Consider the following 6,428-nt stretch of genomic DNA (forward strand, 5'->3'; position numbering starts at 1 on the left):
TTTATGTAAGGATATGCTGGGTTTAATTTTATTTTTGGCTGCGTTGGGTCTTCGTTGCTACGCTCAGACTTTCTCTAGTTGCGGAGAGCGGGGGCTACTCTTCCTTGTGGTGCGCGGGCTTCTCATTGCAGTGGCTTCTCTTGTTGCGGAACATGGCCTCTAGGCGCACGGGCTTCAGTAGTTGCGGCACACGGGTTCAGTAGTTGTGGTGCACGGGCTTAGTTGCTCCGTGGCATCTTCCCGGACCAGGGCTCAAACCCGTGTCCCCTGCATTGGCAGGTGGATTCTTAACCATTGCGCCACCAGGGAAGCCCGATATACTGGTTTTTAGAATTGCCTTGGAAAAGCTGTGTGGGGCTGTGTGGGAATGCTAAGTATATAGAGCTTAAGGAGAAATCCTTGAAGATTAGTTGGATAGATTTATCAGAGACCTCTGAGAAACTAATGCATCTTAACAATTGAAACAGAAATCAGTATCAGGCATCCCGTAGATTTAGAAAAGGGTGTCAATCATTTAATGTCAGCGAGGTTCCACGTAGAACGTAAAATCTTAAAAACCTCCCATGCTAATGATTTTTTAAAACTCTGGATGTAAGCAAGCACTTCTTAAATGCTAGTATAAGGATATTTCCTGATACACAGTGTTACTTATTAAAACACTGATTTCCTTCTGAAAAGCTTTAAAAGTTGAACCTGTAGTTTGTATTGATAAAAACTATGGGAAACCAGTCTTTAAAAATACCAAAAACAAAGATATTTCCATAAGTCAATATTGCCACAACAAACACAGATTAGATTGTGTATAATTTGTGATGCTAAAGGCCAAATTGATGACTTTTCAGGAATATATAGATTATCAAAATGAAGTAATTTTTGATTGAATGCCAATCACTTAATTCTATTTACAGTTCTTTTTTATGTTTCACTCATTATAATGCCTTTGAGATTTTTTTATTTGAAGTAGAGTTGCTGTACAATATGAGTTACAGGTATACAATATAGTGATTCACAATTTTTAAAGGTTATACCCCATTTACAGTTATGAAATATTGGCTATCTTCCCTGTGTTGTATAATATATCGTTATAGCTTATTTTATACCTAATTGTTTGTAACTCTTACTCCCCTACCCTTATATTGCCCTCCTCCCTTCCCTCTCCCTACTGGTAACCACTAGTTTGTTCTCTGTATCTCTGAGTCTGCTTTTTTTGTTGTTATATTTACTAGTTTGTTGTATTTCTTAGATTACACATATAAGTGATATCATAAACTATTTGTCTTTTTCTGTCTGACTTGTTTCACTTAGCATAATGCCCTCCAAGCCCATCCATGTCGTTGCAAATGGCAAAATTTCCTTCTTTTTAATGACTGAGTAGTATTGCATTGTATATCCATTCATCATTCATTGTATATTCCATCTTTATCCATTCATCTGTCGATGGACACTTAGGTTGCTTCGAAAAGATATGTGCACCCCAGTGTTCATAGTTGCATTATTTACTATTCCCAGTTCTTAATTCCCTGGAGTACTTTAGATTGCTATCACTTCTTGTTGTATAATTTGTAAGGAGAACAGTGATGATTTCCGAGATGAGGCCTTAAGAGGAAAGGGCAAGCGATTTGTCAGAAAAACACTTGGGGAGAATCCCTCCTTATGAGTGGTGGTACCTTGGGCAAGTGTCTCTAACTCTTTGAACTTTTCCTTCTTCACAAAAGTGCTAATGCTATAACCCATAGGCTGTTGCAAAGGTCAAATGAGACAATGTTTAAGCACTTTGAAGCAGCAAAGTCTTGTGTGAATTAGATGTTATTAAAAGTAGTTTAGAGCATGTGGCTATGATTGAACTATATCATTGAAATTATAATTAACAGGAGTGTAGTATTAAAAGGAAAACTTTTCTTAAGTATATTTTTTACAAATATTACCTTGGCTTTCTAAGAGTTCTAAACAATCAAGGAAAGTAGAATGAGGAAACTCTTATGATCTAGATGTTTTTGTAAATATCCAAATGCTTTTAAGTCTGCAAATGCCACTTAATAATGGTCTGGATGGAAGATCTGCTGCCACCCCCCCGCCCCATAGGGGTGTATATGTTTGAAAATTTCACAGTGTTGTAATACGTCTTGTATAGTGGAATATTAACATTATTTTAATCTGTTCACTGAAATTAGAAGCTTGCTAATTTTGCCATGCTATGTAAAAAATAACAACTCGTTCCAAAGCAATGCATTTTTTAAAACATCTTTTTTTCTTAGAAAGATACACTAAGGTAAATACTAGTTTTTTCCCCGACAGCCTTGGCAGAATAAACTGTCTATGCAGGAACCAGGCAATCAACATTTAACTTGTATTTGTGAGTACCTACTGTGTGTTTCAGTCATGTTCTTCAGAGGTAAGCAACAAGATTCTCTACTCTCAAAGAATGTATATTCCAATAAGGAAAACAATTAAAAAAATTTTTTTCAAAGAGTGAGAAGTGCTATAAATAGTAATATGATAGAAAGTGTGAGGGGTGGTGGAGTTGTAGAGTGGTGATTGACAATAGCGTGTGCTAACATGGGACAACCTGAACGGTAAGAGGCATCGCTCACAATATGATGAAGAAGAGTATCGGACAAAGCTAAGAGCAAGTGCGAGACCTTAAGGCAGGAACAAGATGGGCAGATTCAGGGACTAGTGGGAGGCAAGCGGTGATGAGAGCTGAGAATGGAGAGGGTGGCAGAGCCCATGGGATAGGTAGGATTCTGTAGGTCATTGTAAGTAACCTGGTGAATTCTGAGTGACTAAGTGAAATGGGAACAAGTGAAAGGTTTTAAGGAAATGACAATTTTTAAACAATCTAATTGAGATATAATTTACGTACTCTTAAGATTCATCCATTTGAATTCAATGTGCAGTTCAGTGGTTTCTAACATTTACGGAGTTGTGCAACAATCACCATGATCTAATTTTAGAACCTGATTTGTTGTTTAAAAGATCATCCTGGCTCTTGAGTGGAGAATGGATTATAGAGGAGTGAAAGTATAAAGGACAAGATCAGGAGGCTACTGATGTTAACCCAGGTGAGAGATTTTTCAAAGTGACCGAAGGAAAGTTGGCATTTTTTCACTCCTTCATTGCCTCATTTCCCAACTACCTGTTGAGCCCCTGTTTTGTGCTGAGCCCTATGGCAGGAACCAGGTCTCCAGTGATGAAGATGATGTTAGCCGTGATCCCCCCCGCCCTGTGGAGTATGCAGCAGTGCATGGACTGTGTCTCCTCGCAGGTTTGATGAGGCTGCTTATCTCACCACACTTGCAGGGAGAGTCTCTGAGTGCAGCCTGCTAAAACAGACTTGTCTTATGTGACATGTAATCACGGCAGTGACACCCCACCACGTTTGCCATGTTCTGTCAGAGTCAAGTGACAGGTCCCTCCCACACTCAGGGAGGAGATTACACAAATGTGTGAACACCAGGAGGCAGAATCATTGAGTTATTTTATGGTCTCTCTGCCACAGTCCCTGAGCCTAATCTGTAAAGTTGGTATAAAAATAACCTATTTCACAGGGTGGTTATGTGGATTCAGAATGAGGTGTATAGCAAACTCAGCCCTTTGGGCTTCACCACTTGCTAAGAGATTTCATTTGAAGAATAGAGAACTCACATATCAAAGTCAACATATAAAGAGCCTTTCTCACTTCACCCGCCACCCACAGTGAAAAAGCCCTCTGTGCTGTCCAGAAGTGGACCCAGGATGGAGTGTCCAGCATGAGTGTGAGTGGCCTGTGACAGTGTCGGGAGAGTGCTCAGGAAGATAGATCAGTGGCCCCGCCCCTTCTGTTTCTCTGGGGAGTCGCAGTGAGAACATCCCCTTCTAGCCATTTAATACACAGGCAGCCAAGAAAATCATTTACAGAGTATTTTGCTTTCGTGCTCAAAATACTGCCACTTCTTCCCAGTATCTAATGGGGTTACAGTGTGCGCCCTAAATCTGTGGCTGACTTCTGCCAGATATTTCCTTAACTCCCAATCCCTTGAACCCCTTCCTCCGGCCTTCTGGGGGCTCATATCCTGCAAACTGATTCAAAGGTGCTGTGTTACAATCAGATCTTTCAGAACATGCACTTCTATAAAGTTTTTGACATTTTAGTCAAAGCAAAAACAAAAAATAAGCCTGAACTTATTCCCCTCTACTGGGGGGATTAATGAAGGAACACTTAAGCACTATTGTATGTATCACTCAACTTTAAAAGACCTTTTTTTTGGTCTACTTCATTGGTTTTGTTTTTTTGTTTTTTTTCCCCTTGGCAGTGAGAGTGCGAAGTCCTAACCACTGGACCTCCAGGGAATTCCCAAGACGTCTTTTTTTAAAAAAAGAATATGAGACTGTTAATATTCTTTCTTTTCCCCTAAATGGTTCTTTGCTCAGAGAGGAATGGATATGCATCATTGTTTTGGAGGATTTGTTTAGTTAACGTTAGACCTAGTGGTTAATTTTTTTTTTTTTTTTTTTGGCCTTGAGGCTTGTCGGATCTTAGTTCCCAGACCAGGGATTGAACCACGTCAGTGAAAGCGCTGAGTCCTAACCACTGGACCACCAGGGAATTCCCTAGACCTAGTGGTTTAAAAGATCTTTAATAGCTATGCATGATTATTTTTATTTTTAAGGGCTATTTTATTTAGGAAATAAATGTAATTTTTAAAGATTATATAAAATCTCACCACCTAAAGATAGCCACGATTAACATTGTGATGTACTTCCAAGCTTTTCTCTATGTTCATGTGTGCTGGTGAAATACATGTAAAAGAATGGCAAGATATTGCCTCTGTGGCTCTCTGTGCTTGAATTAGCCCATGTGGTTATTTTCAGATCCATATAGTTAGAAAGCCTCTGGAAGCAGAGACCATATTTCTTTTTCTTTTGAATTCTTTCCAGGTACATAGTAGGCCTCTGTTCTTGGTGGATATATGACAAATGTGAGTTAAACTGGTGAATGTGTAAACAAGCTATAAACTATGCACTTACATAATGTCATTATTTTAAACATTTGCTTCTTTAAATGCTTCCAACTGTAACAAGACTCATGACAATACAAGATAGGTATTATTTCCCTTTTCTTTTTGCATCCCTGCATATTGATTTTTTCCATCTACCTTTATAGGAGGATATATTGAAATAAGGAAAATATTTTCATGAAAGCTTAGTGTAAAGAAGAAATTTGTAAATTCTAGTTACTGATGTGATGTTGGATGGTTGAACTGCTATAGTTTTATGGCTCATGATATGCGAGAGAGAGTTTCATTTGTTTCTTAGGTACATTGTTTAGTGTAGTAGTAACCTGATTCATGTAGTTTACAAATGCTTTCACCAGGCAATAATAGAAGTGCACACAGTACCATATCTAAATGCCATAATCCTTTCTCATAAATTGATAGGGAATTCTGGGAGCTCAAGACTAGGTGATTGTTCTGATTAGGAGTACACTGATAGGTATCATACTAATGCCACTGAGCAGCAAATCATCAAAAGCAAAGTGCCACAGTATGCCTGCTGCAAATCATCAAAAGCAAAGTGCCACAGTATGCCTGCTGCCGTCCAGTTCACTGAGTAACTAACTAAGCATCCCCACATCCAGCCCCACTGTGGGACCAAGGGAATGTGCATGGGAGCCCATGTCTCTAGGAAGTCCTTCCAGGGCCACTAATCACTGACACTTATCAAACAGGGCCCAAGATGGGCCCGTATTATCATTGCTCCATCACGCAGCTGTAGCCTGCATGAGAAGGTAGTGAGGTCTGCTAGGTGATCCAAGACAGGGAAGGTCCTTTGGTCTGAGTGATTAGAGGAACTCAGCTGAGTCATGTGTTGGAGTGCAAGCTTGGATCTGAAACAATCTTTTTTTTTTTCCCCGTGTTGGTTATCTATTTTATTTTAAATATTACATTTTTATTTTCTCATGGAATACAAAGGTGACCTTTATTCAAATGGTGAAGAAGAATGACTTCTAGATGATGTCCAAAGGTGATACAACTTTTTTTTTTAACATCTTTATTGGAGTATAATTGCTTTACAATGTTGTGTTAGTTTCTGCTGTATAACAAAGTGAATCAGCTATACGTATACATATATCCCCATATCCCCTCCCTCTGGCATCTCCCTCCCACCTTCCCTATCCCACCCCTCTAAGTGGTCAGAAAGCACTGAGCTGATCTCCCTGTGCTATGTGGCTGCTTCCCACTAGCTATCTGTTTTACATTTAGTAGTGTATATATGTCCATGCCACTTTCTCACTTCATCCCAGCTTACCCTTCCCCCTCCCCGTGTTCTCAAGTCCATTCTCTTCGTCTGCATCTTTATTCCTGTCCTGCCCCTAGGTTCTTCAGAACCTTTTTTTTTTTTTTAATTCCATATATATGTGTTGGCATACGGTATTTATTTTTCTCACT

This window comes from Globicephala melas, chromosome 3 (assembly GCF_963455315.2).
Source record: "Globicephala melas chromosome 3, mGloMel1.2, whole genome shotgun sequence".
NCBI classification, from domain to species: Eukaryota; Metazoa; Chordata; class Mammalia; order Artiodactyla; family Delphinidae; genus Globicephala; species Globicephala melas.